Here is a 14,673-nt window from a genome sequence, read left to right as displayed (position 1 = left end):
CAGCTTTGAAGTAACAAATGCAGGAACTAGTTTTTCAGCTTCTCTCATGGACAGGATACTTCTAGTTTTGCATTCTGACCTTTCTGTCTGAAAACTAATAAATCTCCTCCTGATCATCAGTTCCAAGAGAACTAGATCCACAGCACCTGATTTCTACTTCCTCCATCATTTGCTCTGCCTGCTGTATAGGTGGATTTTATATGCCAAACAATGCTTCTGCATTTTGGTAAGTAAATATTCTGAGTGTTTGCACCATGCATTGCTCTTTATGTGGGGCTATTAATGTAAAACCCTTTAGCTTTTAGGGGCTTATTTACGTTTTACTGTGACTGGACTGTAAATGAGACCACAGATCCCTCTGATGAGCACTTCATTAGCTGAAAGCTGACTCTGCATTTCCTCTGAGCTCCAATAACATCTGTTTGGACTCATTTCATCTATTTCACATCTCCAGATTTGCTCTGTCTGATCACAGAGCTGGTAGTTCAACACAGTCAAATATGGCTATAGAAATTAGCTTAATGTGACCAAAAATGTGACTTAGAAGTAGAAGTCGTATTTAATCATTCAAGCCAAGACTGCTGTACTTCACACGGTCGAGGTCTGGCGCCGAACATTTGATGAGTTGTTACTTATATGAAGGCTGACTGACTAGGCTCATCATGCTGACAGTCTTGTGTGTGTTCTGACAGTCTTGAACACACACACCCAGGTCTTCTGGGTGTGTGTGACCTAGTAGACCTAGTAGGTTTGAAAGTAAACTTAATTAGTGAAGCAGTGCCAGAAGGCTTCACAGTCAGCTGTCTGTCAGATTTACAGCAAATAAAGACACGCAGCTCCATCTGCTGCGACAGCATGCGTAGTCGGGGGGGATTATTTTTCCACTGTACTGTTGTGAATGCAAACATATTGGGAGTGTTGTACAATATATTTCAGAAAGTGCTGATCTATATCAGGTTTACAGAAAACAGTCCAAAAAAAGGAGAAAATGTCCAGTGAGCAGCCGTTGTCAGGTCAGGTCAGAGGTCAGAGGAGGCTGGACAGAGAAATGAAAGACAACAGTATCTCAAACCACCATATGCTACAAGCAAGTTATGCAGAATACCATCTCTAAATGGACAACATGTCAAACTTTGAAGAAGAATTTAAGGGTGAGCTGTACACTGGGTGGATCCATTCTGCTTTGTATTATTGGTTCATGCTTCGTGGTGGTGTAATGATATGGGACGGATAGTTCCCACAACGTCTGACGCCAACTCCTAGAGGTTCTTTTTCTGCAACACTCTTGAATTAAAAAAGCAGATCATTGGCAGGACTCTGTAGAACTTCTTTGGATGCTGAGAAGATAATTCAGGCATTTGGTTCCGGTGTGTTGGACCCTAACCTGGTTTTACAGGAAGATTTGTTGCAAGTATGGATTAAGGGTTCCCCAGTCAAAGTGGGCAGCACTGGTAATAGTGGTGGAAATATAAGGCTAAGACAATTTCCAGATCCAGACCCATTAAAAGTTGTTGGGGAACCAGTCAGATATTGTGGTGGTAGACAAAGCTGAAAGTAGAGCATTAGTTATAGATCAGGCAATCCCAAGCGACAGCAACCTAAAGAAAAAGGAACACAAGAAAGTCAATTTAATACCAAGAGATCAAAAAGGAAACTAAAAGGTTGAGAAGAGTCAAGGCTTCAATGGTTATCTGTGCACTAAGAGCTTTAACCCTTAGTCTGGGGGCACAACCTTTGAGATCGCTAGTTGCAAGAGCGCCGTCCTAGTAAAAGCACCCGGAACCACCTTCCTGCTGAAATGTGCTATATAAATAAATTCGATTGAGTGATTAAATACTGAGCAAAACCCTGATGTTTTCTGTCCTCTGATGGAGGACGCAAGTTTCAAGTGGATAGGGCAATGGCGAGTTATATAAACTAATGTTTCCATGTCAAGAGAGTTCTTTTGTGTTGTTAATTTCAGAAGTTCAAATCTTATTACAGACAGGAGTCACCACCAGGCTCCCCCCGGCCACCTCCAGTTTTTGTCCATGGACAAGTTGTTAAGGTGAACAGCATTATAGATAGATAATGGATGTACCAGTGACTGTATTTCCATGGGAAAACGGGGAGCTTAAATATTGACAGACTCTTGCAGTAGAGCTTATTCTCTTTATCAAAACTGCACGTTGGTGCCATCTAGTGGCAGGCTTGTGGCACTGAAGCACAAAACAAAACGTTAGCATCAGCCTGGCAGCAATCTGACCTGGTTTCCTCAATAGAAAGGGCTTAAAACTGCCTGTATCTGTATATTGAGCATCCTGTGAGTTATTTGTTATGTCACGTTGTCTTTCCTTCGTGTACTGGTTCCTCCTGGCTGTAAAAGAAGCTAACTATCAGATGAATCCTTTGACCTTGATCTTACCTTGTTGCAGCTCCTGGCTGAGGGAAATTTGCTGTTTCAGATCATGTAGATTAGTCTGAAACATTTGGGTCATAATATTGCAGTGTTGTAATATGGGTGTTGGTGTTAAATGTACAGCTCTGACCTTAAATCAGTCTTGGAAAGACTCATCTACCGGCTCTCTCTCTAATAACGTTTTTCCACGCTAACTTTGAGCTCATTGTTTTTCACGTGGAATATTTTCTCTTTGTGCTTCACAGAGGTATAGACTCAAACCACAGAGACATGAATCGAGTCAAACTCCAGTCACAAATTTAATGACTTTAGATTTGACTTGAGCATCTCACTAAACACTTTTGACTTGAATTCTTGATGTCTTTACCCAACTATAACTTGTTTTAATGCATGGTATGTTGGTCTAGCAAATACTTTTGGTTTAAAAATAATAAAGAAAAAGTCAAGAACTGCTAAGCCCAGAGTTGGCATGCCATCCAGTTCCTCCTGGATGTTTTGATATCTCAAAGGTAAATACTTTATTTTGCATTAAAATCCATCATATGACTTATGTTTTTCTTTCAGTTCATGTAGTTAATGTTTTTCCATTTGTTTGTTTTTTTAAACACACATATATTCTCTTCTTGTCCCAGTATTAGTGCTCAGGTTGTCACATTTACATCACATTTTATTATAAAAGGAAACAATGTAAGATTTACAAATATCTAAGCCCTCCTGGGTAAAGAATATCTTCTAGTCTTTCATTCTCTAGCTTCTTTAGCACCTTAGCAACATGAGCAGAAGAATAAAAGCTCATATAGGGATTGTGTACTCTATGAATGGAAATTGCAGTCCTTGGTCTGAATGGTTATGACTCATGTCATCCCAATCTTACATCACTGAAATGTTGCACTAGAGGAAGCAGGAAGGAGACAGAATGAATGTGAACACTAGAAAAATTAAGAATGGTAGAGACGTTCAGAATTTGTCACCTCTGATTAGGACTCCATATTTACTTCGGTAAACACGGCGTCTTGCATGTCGTATGTGAACTTGGATGACTTCAGGGTTGTAGACTGTTCACACCGGAGTCTCTTGATTGGAATTTCAAATGAAACCGTTAAAGAAAAAAAAACACACATCACTGCAAAACATCCAAACTAAGCATTACAGTCGCAGTATGCAACTTTTACTAAAATGTTTTTCTTCCATATTTGTTAAAACTGTCACTATGTCGTGTTGTTATGGGCATGTGAATACCTCCCAAGGTGGATCAGAGGTGATAACTGACCAACTTCCTGAACCAGAAGTTTACTTACACCAAATGAAAAGACTCACGTAACTTTTTTTTCTCTCTGCCTAGAGTTAAATTACACCAGACTTTTCTTGTTTGAGGTCAGTTTGAATTACTAAAATTATTTCCATTTGCTAAATGTCACAATAATGAGAATTGATATATCAGAGATTTATTTAATAATGCATTCAAGATCATGAGTTCACCTAGAGAATTATGACTGTCTCGTTAAGTACTGTCTTCAAGTACTTCCTCAGGTAAACTGAGTGTTCAGTGATGTAGCGGTTCACATCACATCCTCATTTTTTCTCCAGAGGTCGTGGCCCCACTGTGAGCTGAAACACTTCCTGCCTGTTTCTAGGTGCAGAACCCCAGAGTTGATGGAGTAAATCTTTGTGCACACCCTCACCCACACACACACACACCCCCACGCCCACACAAACACACACCCAGGCTGAGGACGAGGATGGATCCTCCAGGAGAGAATATAAATGACACAAACCCAGCCGCAGAAACTGAAAACTCTGCAATTTGACAAGATTTAAAGAGCCGTGTTACCATCACCTGCTGGTGGATCTCTGTAGGCAGACAGATTGCAGACTAATTCACGGTGACAGCACGAAAGGCCGTTGAGCTCACTTCGCTTCAGAACTTCTAAACACAGCGGTTCTGCAAGTTAGGCTCATTTACATCTATAAAGCTCTGCGGTTTCCTCCCACAGATGGCTACAGTCCCGTCATGAGGTCACTCTGCTACGCTACTGGGATGCCTTTGCTGTGGGACGCTATAAAAACAAACGGCAAGAGATTCAATAAATGCTGCAGTGAAAGTGCAAAACCCATTAAAAAAAAATCTGTTTTATGATGATTTTGACACTTTAAGTGTGGTAAATTACATACTGACATTGCCGGAACTCAAAAATCCACTTCTGAAATGTGTTTTGTTAAAAGACAAGTTATACCTCAGCTCAAAACTACGGATCATTAATAACTTATTAAAGATTTTTACATACGGCTCATCACAACAGAAATCCCAGTAGACAAAACTTTGATTTTATAGCATGAAGGAAAACACTAAATCTGCAATGGGATTATCCATCCATCCATTTTCTAACGCCCTTCCCTTACAGGGGTCGGGAGGAGCTGGTGCCTATCGCCAGCGAACGTGTCCAGAGGCGGTGTACACTATGGACAGGTCGCCAGTCTGTCGCAGCAATGATAATAATAATAATAATAATAATAATAATAATAATAATAATAATAATAATAATAATAATAATAATAGTAATCCGGTTCATTCTGTTTGTTTTGTGTCTGTTCACAGCAAATGTCCCCTGAAAGCACTTAGCAAGACAAATTAAATTCATACCCAGGAATATATAATAAAGACAATCATATAAACACATTCACCTCACAATTATCTCTGCAGTGTTTTATGCAGTTTCTTAAAATCTTGAAGTCAAAATTATACATTTTTACAGCATTTGTGTCTGAAAAGATCAGGATGCTTTTGTAAAATGTCAGGGACAAAAATATCTGGATGATTTATTATTATTATTATTATTATTATTGTTATTATTATTGCTGTTGTTATTAATAAATAAACCAAATATTCAGTACAGAGACAGTAGATTGACTCTTTCTAAAATTGAACATTTTGACACTTTATTTTTGAAGTGTACAAAAGTCTCCCAGCTCAGAGCTGCCGGCCCGAGCTTCACATTTAATTGACAGACAGAGGAGCGGGATTTGTGGAATTCACTTCTGATGGCGGGGATGACCCGAATTTTCCCAGACAAGACAGACTCTGTGCAGAATCAAAGTTTTAACAAGCTCCTCATAGTAACTTTGCAGAGAGACGTGATTGACTACATGGTGGTCCCTGGTGTGACAGCTTGCTGTCTCCTAGAGGCTTCTGAAGTGATGCTGTCTGTCTCTGGACCTAAAGACAAACATGCCTGAAAGTGCGGCTGGTTGTCTGTCATTTAGCCTGTTTGCTTTGACGCTTTAAGATGGCGCTCACGGTTTTGGCAGCAGCTCGGATTTTATAGGGCTGGATGGTTTTATTTCCTCTCTGTGCAAATTGGTAAACTCCACATTTCCCCCCTTATTGATGATGTTTTGTTTGTCTTTAGAGAAGAAGTGCTGCTAACATTATTGACTTAAATTGTGGCAAAGCACAAAAACAGGATTTCTTAGAGTTTTTAATGATCTGCTTCCAGCTGTGAAGATTCTACAGTTTTCGTTTTGCTGCTTTCGACATGTTGGACCGTGATGTTTTATTGTCCCACCTGGACCAGTCTGTCGGTCTTAACTGGTTTCACTCCTATCTGTCTAGCAGATGTTTATTGTTGGGTCAGTTTTCCTTAGGAGTACCTCAAGGCTCTGTCTTCTGACTTATACTTTTTTTCATTGTATATGCTTCCCTTTTTTTCTTTGGAAAAGAAAATGATCTTTCCATTGTTTTGTAGATGGTTTGCAACTTTATCTAGATGATTGTTTTTGGGAAATCTGACTTACTGTCCAAAAGCAGTAGTAGTTCTTTTAACTGTACAGCTCTCAGGATTATTTTTTCCGTTTTAATTTTGAACAGTGTGGTAGTCCAGGCTAGGTTAATTAGCAAATAAAACTCTACCCAGTAAATGGAGGCTGTGGAAGGATAATATTTGCTATTATTACTTCAGCAACTCTTTTAATGCTGGGATGGACAACTCTCTTCAATTTCAACCTGCAGCTTGGTCAAAATGCTGTAGCTTGGAGTAATCATCATGAGACATCTGGATGTGTGAGCTCCCTGCACTGGTTGCCTGTATGGTTTTGGATTGAATTTAAGATTTTAATTTTGGTTTAAAATATTTATTTCCAGTTTAGCAGAAATGATCTGACTGTTTTATTTATTTATTTACCTTTTCTTCCATTTGTTTTATTGTGTTTGTGTCTAATTGGTCATTGTTTCATTTATGGACCTGTGCAAAATGCTGTATAAATAAATATCGACTCAATTTTTACTTTTTTTGTTTTGTTTTGTTTTGTCTAAATATACATAACACCAGTCGGATCATTTGGTTTTTGAAAAACACTGATAGCCATAACGGGAGTTGCCATGTTTGATCGTCTAGTAGCAGATGGCGAACAATGCATCCAGTGACGTATCCATAACTACCAAAAGATGGCGCTAGAGGTCCATTTGGAGGCCAAACAGCCAGTCAGATCCTCGGCTCACCTCATCTGACGGTGGGTTTACGGTACAGTGGGAGCTCCGAGGACTCATTGTTTCCATGGTGGCTCTCACTGTATGAAGCAGGTCAACGTATGAGGAGAACATGTGCTACACTGAACATGTGAAATCTATTCGGAGCACTTTGCGGACTGTAACATGTAACTTGTTTCTCCTCTCTCCAGAGGAGCGGAGCTGTCAGCCCCTCTCCCGGCCTGAATTACTCCCATCTCTGTGCTGAAGCTCGAACACAGATGATGATGATGATAATGATGAGGCACTGTCTTCTTAACAGACAGAAAACATGCCAGCTCGGTCTTCTGTTCCAGCAGCTGACTCCAAAGCTTCCTTGATGTCAGAGCTGCAGCGGGCTGTCCATCAGAGCGCTGACAGGTTGCTGCTGCAGCCGCCGCCGCGCCGCGCCGCGCCGCGCCGCGCCGCGCCGCGCCGCTGTCTGCAGGCACCAGTGAGCCCGTGAAGGATGGAGACATCTGGATGTCTGAGCTCTCCTCTCCTGGAACGTGCTGCTCAGCCTGCGTGACAGGACATGAGGAGGTACACGCTCGCCTGGCTGCGTGGCAAGCCGTGGGTGCCATCGTTGTTGTGCGAGTGTGAAATAAAGACGAATCAATAAACTGCAGATATACATACAGTATGTCCGTGTGGGAAGCACGAGTTCAGACCGGAACTCCTTACACTTTTTTTTTTCTTTTTGCCTCTTTAGTCGCTTAACCTTGGCCTTAAAGCTGCACTGTAATTTTATATAAATATACTTTTTTTTTCTCTTTCTACATATTTGTGGAAATCATACGGTGACAACATAGCCTGAGCCAGAAAACCTGAAAAATTCGAGCTAACTACAGGCGAACCAATCAGAGTCAGAAGGCGGGTCTTAGCGCTGTCAATCGTGAATGCTAAGCCTAGTTAGCATGGGCCACCGATGACAGCGGATAAATGGTTTTCCTGTAATTGTAAGTTCTATCTCCACCATTAGCACATCGAACAGTGAAAATATGAGGTTGATTGACAGCATTAAAACCCGCCTCCTGGCTCTGATTGGTTGTTTTTGGTCGGGAGCAATCCATTCCTTCAGGTGGCAATAATAGTTCGGGGAGGAGATCAATCTTTTCACAGATTATCTCTTATATTATAATGTCATAACATAATGACAGTTTTAACAAATAAAAATATGGCACTCTAGTCAAATAAATAATAATAAATATAACTTTCAAGATAACAGTTGTGTGCTTAAATATTTATCAGTCAAATCAAGGGAGTCTTTAATTAATATTCTGCCAAATTACAACAAATGGAAAATACGTTCCATGTGATTTAATTTCAAGAATTACTCTCGGAACGCCGAGACTAGACAGCAGTTTACCAATATATTCTGCCACAACTGGCTTGTTGAGGACATTTGTTATCTTGATGTGGCCCAAAACAAAGATGAGTTTGACACCTCTGACAGAAAATAGGATTTGAGCTGCTAGACTGGAGCTTTCGGATTCAAACTTGGTGAGATGAAACAAGCATCAGTTCCCTCCAATTCTCCCCAGAACTTTCCACAGAGCTGCGGTTGGAAGCGCATTTATCGCGCTCCGTCTCAGCATGGCGCTCCAGTTGTGCCAGATGTTTCCTGCAGATGATAGTGAGGGGAGCTGAGGGGGTTGTTGGAGTGTCCTGGATTGTGTTCATCAACATGCTGAACCGTAAATGGTGCCACCGCCTCAGAAACAGCTTCTCTTTAGTGCTCCACTGACGCATGGCTGAAAAAGTCGTTCCTACTGTAATTCAACAAGTACCGTCTTTGTTGAAAGCACCAATAAAGCACATGAGCGAGGCCAGAACGTCCTGCAACCCTTCACCGAAACAGCCTTAAGCATGAGAAGTATTATTATTAATACATATTATTAGTATGTGTTATTCAATACAGGGCAGTTGTTGCAATTTATTTTATAGAAAGTAGGTACATTTTATTTATGAAGCCCATTTCACGGATAAAACTCACAAAGGGGTTTAAAAAGATTGTAAACATAATATTAAAAAAAGGAAAAAAATGAATTAATTGATACAGACTATTAAGAACGGTAGAAAAAATTATACATTTTCACAGTTTGAAACTATGGTTTTATGTTTAAAAGTAAAAAAAAAAAAACATTATGAAGTTATTTATTGACTTCTTTCTTGAGTTTAAATTATATGACATATTGTCAAGTACAATCCAGTGTCTGTTAAACCCACATTTGTTTTATTTTTTATTTATTTCTCTGCTGTAATATTGTGCGGGGCCGGTCTGCTGGATCGCAGCAGCTGCTCCAAGTCTCTTGCTAGTTTCTCGCCACTGATTGTTTAACTGTAACCTTTAGCTGCTGCCAAAAAACTTTCTTATAATGTCAACAGAATTTCACTGTTGTTGCCGCTTTGAATTGAAGTTAGTATTTTACACTTCAAATCATTAGACTATTGTTTTATGCTGTCTGCATTGACAAAAAAAAAAAAAAAAAAACTGTTTAAAATGTACTTAAAATAAGTTTAACAAGTTTGGTTGAGTTGGTTGTATTTAATTTGTTAGAATAGAAATGATGGGATTTTAATGGCTAAAATGTAACATACTAAATTAATTTGATTTTTGTTTATTTTCACGGTTATTATTCCTGTGGATGGATTATATGACAATTTAAAAATCTGAAACTTTGTAACTTGCCATCAGCAAAACAGTTTATTGTCATCTCTTCCTTTACATCCTTTAATGTTTTGTGCTTACATGATCCTCCTGAAAGATCGGACGACGTAAACAAAGATGGACTTCTGCTGAAAAGTAAAGGATGACATGGACGGACTTGAATCAAAATCAGACATGAGGAAAAACAAACGTTAACTTTGGATAGAAACTGACCTCCTAATAAGGTAACGATCCAGAACACACACCCAACACCGTGAACAGACACTTCAGTGAAACTCCACAGCTGAACACCCTGAGTCTTTAGAGAGAGCTGAAGACCAGAGTGAGAACCAGGAAATACTCTGATCCAAAATGGAGGATGCTCTCAGTAATTACTAGTAAAATAATCAAATACGGGACCAGAGGTCAAATAAACAGAGAAAGTAATAGAAACATGCAGTTAAAGTTTATTATATAAAGTTTATTTTTGTTCTTTTTACAAATCACTATTGTTGATAGAGTGGATTAGGACTCGACCTCTGCTACTTAAGCTACTTTAATTTGCTCGTCCTAATCCAGGAAGAGAGGAGAAGGCCTTCTGGAAGATTTAGGTTTTAATTTCACCAACATGTTTTGTTTTTTTCCCCTCTGATTGGAAATGATACTGCATTAATGTTTTAGAGTGGCCCAGTCAAAGTCCAGACTTGATTCTGATCTGTGGAAAATCTGTGGAGGGAGATAAAGATCAGGGTTACAGTGTAACATCAATCTTTAAAATAGTGCAAACAAAAAAAAACAACAACCTGGTCAGTAATTAAAGGACGAGTTTGATTAAAATATTTCTAGGAAGAGTATAAATAATAGTTTTAACATTGTTCTATCTTTAGCCAAACGTGTTAGTTGTTTCCTGTCAGGAAGGAAACAACTTAAATCTTAATCTGCCAGGTGTATGAATAATTTTGGGCTGAAGGCTATTCACAACACTGGAGTTGATGCATTTAAAAAAAAAATCTCCATCTTATTCTAAATATGCAAGTTTCAATAAACTGAAACTTCTTGATGTCTGGTGAAACACAAGGATACTTCTCTAAGCACCATGTGAGTATTTTAATAACTCAACTACTTCCTCATATTTAATACATTAATGCTTCTACAGATTTTATTTTACTTTAAACTGAAGTGAGTCGAGCATTTTCCTTTTGTTTTGTCACCCAGCTAAGAAAATCTGGGCTCTTCTCCCACACAGGTGAACAATTGCAAGCAAAACATAAACACAGACTTTTACTGAGAGGCTTCCGAGCTGAATGCACTACAGAAGGGTTTATGTGCTTTCAAGCCTCATTTGCAATATCTGATAACCTTGCCGTATTCCCCCCTCCCCCCTCTCCTGTCAGTGTGAAACTCCCTGAGGCCATTTAGTTAGAGACGCAGTCAGCAGATTCTGATAACATGTACTAGCACGATGTTTATTTGACTTCAGAAATCAAAGTAGCCTTTGTGTTTTAGCTTTTCAGATTCTCAGGCTTCAGAGAGGGCTTTTAAAGCTCAGCGTAGCGTTTCCAAGCTGAGGCTGAATCACTGTCACGGGGCCTTCACAACCACCGGGACGCTCCGCTGTAACCCCCTCATCCCGATGCTGCTATGATGAAACGGTGCAGTAGAGCACCTAAACACAGCAGGGAGGGCTGCAATATGGAAAATGTTAATCATGAGAGAGGCTAGTTATTTCATAGCTACAACTGAAAAACACAAACATTTACCAAGTATTTTTACACTTGAAATAAGGCTAAACTAACTCAAGTAACTTTTCAGCAAGATAAATGAGTTTCTTTTAAATTAATAATTCATTAATATTGATGAAAAAAGTACTAAGTTCTACTGGCAGCTTATTTCACTTATAACAAGACATTGTTCCCATGTTATGAAATAATGATAAGTACTTTTTCAATATTCAATAGTTGGGAATTAAGCTTTGCAAGTTATTTTTGTCTTATTTCAAGTGCACTGAGACATTTGCACGAGAAACTAGTCCTAGACAATATGGCTGAAAACCTTATATAAGCGTTTCGTATAAGTTGAAAATTGTCTATATCGAGAATTATTGATAAGTTTTTTAAAAATATTGCCAAGCTGGTGGTATGACCTTTTTTTTTTATTATTTTATCCACAGTTTTCACTCTACGTTATTTTTAAGGAGTAATGGATCAAATGAACGGTTGCGAAATCTGAAACTGCGTAAGTTAGTCAACAGGTCGTTGCTAGGTAACCGAAGAGCGCGTGAGTTAGCTGATGCCACTCACCTTGCTTAGCTCACCATGATAATGAGCGGTACCCAAAGTGGGTCCTGGAGGGCCGGCATCCTGCATGTTTTAGTTCTCTCTCTTAGCAAGTCAATGTTCATCGTAGCTCCTCTAATGAGTCGTCATTTGATGCAGATGCGTTAAACCAGGGAGAGAATTAAAACATGCAGGATGCCCCGGCCCTTCAGGACCGCATTCCTCTGCCTACATCTCCCAGAATGCCATTTGAAGTGAATGGTCTACATATTAAATATTCTCTACTATAATTGATTACGTGTCTATCAGGATTGTTTCCCATTTACTATCCAGCCCTACAAGAAACAAGAAACTAGACCAAAAATACCTGGTAAGATTTTTTTTTTTTTTTTTTTGCAGTGTATTCCAACAAGTTTTTTTTATTTTTGTTTTAATGTGAAGTTTATTTATATTTGGAGACACGTGACTGGGTGGTGTTTATGTTTTGGACTGGCACAGACGCCGTGTAAAATTAGCCCCTCATAGGAGGATGCTGAAGGACAAAAGGCTCAAGCTGCGTTTTTAGCTCCATGTGAGCTTGGAGGTGAGGAAGTGACTCGTTGCTGCTTTGACGCTCCAGCGACTCGACGATTGCAGCTGTCTGGAAATGGAGCTCTTTCACATGTGTGCTCGGTTCAGGAGTTCATGTTTTACAGCAAGTCAAACATAGAAACGTAAACCGCAAATGACAAACCCAGAGAGCCGCTATGTTTTTTCATATCAGGAGAAGACTGAGGTCACGCAGTTCTTTTTGGTTTATATCATTCGAGATGGATGGATCATGTGACTAAACACAGGTCGCTTTTATAGTCAGCGGGACTCGGGAGGAGAAGTCTGAGAAAAAAGCAGAAACTTTATCAAGGAGTGAAGACAAAAGGTTTTTTTTTATTAGGAGTCTAATCAACTTAATGTAAATATAATATGGGAAAGAAAATGATACATGATACATGGACTGGATATCTCATTATACAAATTTTTTTCCCCCTATTTGTAGCTTAAAAATTTAGGTAATGTTTTTAGAAAATATGGAGTCGTTTCCTGTGGAGTATGGAACATAGCAAAAACACAAAAACGTATTTTTGGTCTAGTTTCTAGTGCAAATATCTTAGTGCACTTACTTGAAATAAAATAAAACTAACTCACAAGTACATTTTCAGCAAGATACATAAGCTTATTTTAAGTACACAATTCCTTAAAATCAGGAATTATGTAGCTCCACTCAGATTATTTCACTTATACCATCGGGAAAATGTCTTGCTACACGGGAAATAATCTGCCAATGTGGCTAACACTTTTTAATCAAAATTAAGGAATTATTTGCTTTAAGGAAGTTCCTATATTTTGCTGAAAACTTGCAAGTCAGTGTTGTATTATTTCATGTGTCCTTGCACTAGAAACTGGATCAAAAATACTTGGTAAAACTTTGTTTTTTGCTGTGAAATGTCTTTATTTAAAATCTCATCACATAACAGTCAGCTGCTGCTGACCAAATCTGACATGTTTACAAAATCAGTGGAATATTTAACTGCATTTGCAAACATAAACCAAATTCTTACAAATGATTTATTACCTCTTCATAAATCAGTGATGGCTTAAGGTAAATTGGAACCTCCCACCCAGCCTGTGCTGATCCCAACTTTAGATTTTTTAAAGCTGCTCTGAAACCTCTGCATGTCTTTGATCGCAAACTTAGAATTCCTCCATCGACATCCAGGCTGCATGTAACATTTGCCTGTGATATTTGTGTAAAGAGAAAGTTAGCTCTGAAAATGTGGAAATTTGTTTAGCGTAGGCAATAACTGGAATAATAAATAAAAGGAACTTACTAAATGAATTCATTTACATATTTAATCTGTATAGTGTCCCTATAATAATTACACCTAAAATAATCTTTTGTTTTTCACAAACAAACAAATCACGAGTGATTATTAAAAGTGAGGAATAATGGATTTAAATACAGTTAAATAAAATAAAAACAACTCTGGAATGTGTGGTAGCAGCTTTTCAATAGAATTTGTCATGGCTAACAACAAGCCATGTAATCCACTTAGTGATGCTTTAGGAGGACTTCATTGTGGAAAAACTGAATCTCTGCGTTCGCACAAGTATGAGTCAGTAGAACGACCTTCTGATTAGAAGCGATTCCTGAAAAGATGCCCTTTCGTACAGCTGCTTCTTTACTTCTGCTGCTGTTTCCTGGATGATGGGAGCTGATAGGACGCTCCGGCTGCGGCGGGCCCCGAGCTCAGCGCTGCGCTTTGTTGCCAGATTGCGGGGTTAATGGGTTTCTGTACTGGGTGGTGAGGGAGGAGAGGCGCCGCGTTCTCCAGCCTTCTGCAGCGGAGAGAAATTAGGATGCAGCCTTCGTTGTCAGAGCCGGGGAGCTGTCTGCCGCTTTCCCAGCAGCCCCTGGGCCGGTGACAGGGAGATGGATGATATCTGCAGCCTGGCTGCACTGCTTCCCTAACACACACACACGAGTGCGCAGACACTCGCATATATAGAAGATGGAAAGCAAATAAACACACACCTTCTCATACATAGTCTTTCCTCTCTCTTTTCCTTTTCTCATCTTTTCTTTTCCTCAAACACACACACACACACCCGCACACAGAGTATGAATATTTGTCTAATACGCCCCTGTCACTGTTGCCTTTGGCAACAAAACTCATATCCCAGATATCAGGGGAATGAAAATCTTCCATGTGAAAACAATGAAAACGTTTGGCGAGAGAAGTGCAGAATTCCGTCTTTTGTTTGCTTGTATGGAGTTAAACACGACGCGTGGAAAAGACCAAACACACACACA

The sequence above is a fragment of the Xiphophorus couchianus genome, chromosome 11, assembly GCF_001444195.1.
Source record: "Xiphophorus couchianus chromosome 11, X_couchianus-1.0, whole genome shotgun sequence".
Taxonomy (NCBI): Eukaryota; Metazoa; Chordata; class Actinopteri; order Cyprinodontiformes; family Poeciliidae; genus Xiphophorus; species Xiphophorus couchianus.
Note: the sequence above shows the minus strand (reverse complement) of the source record.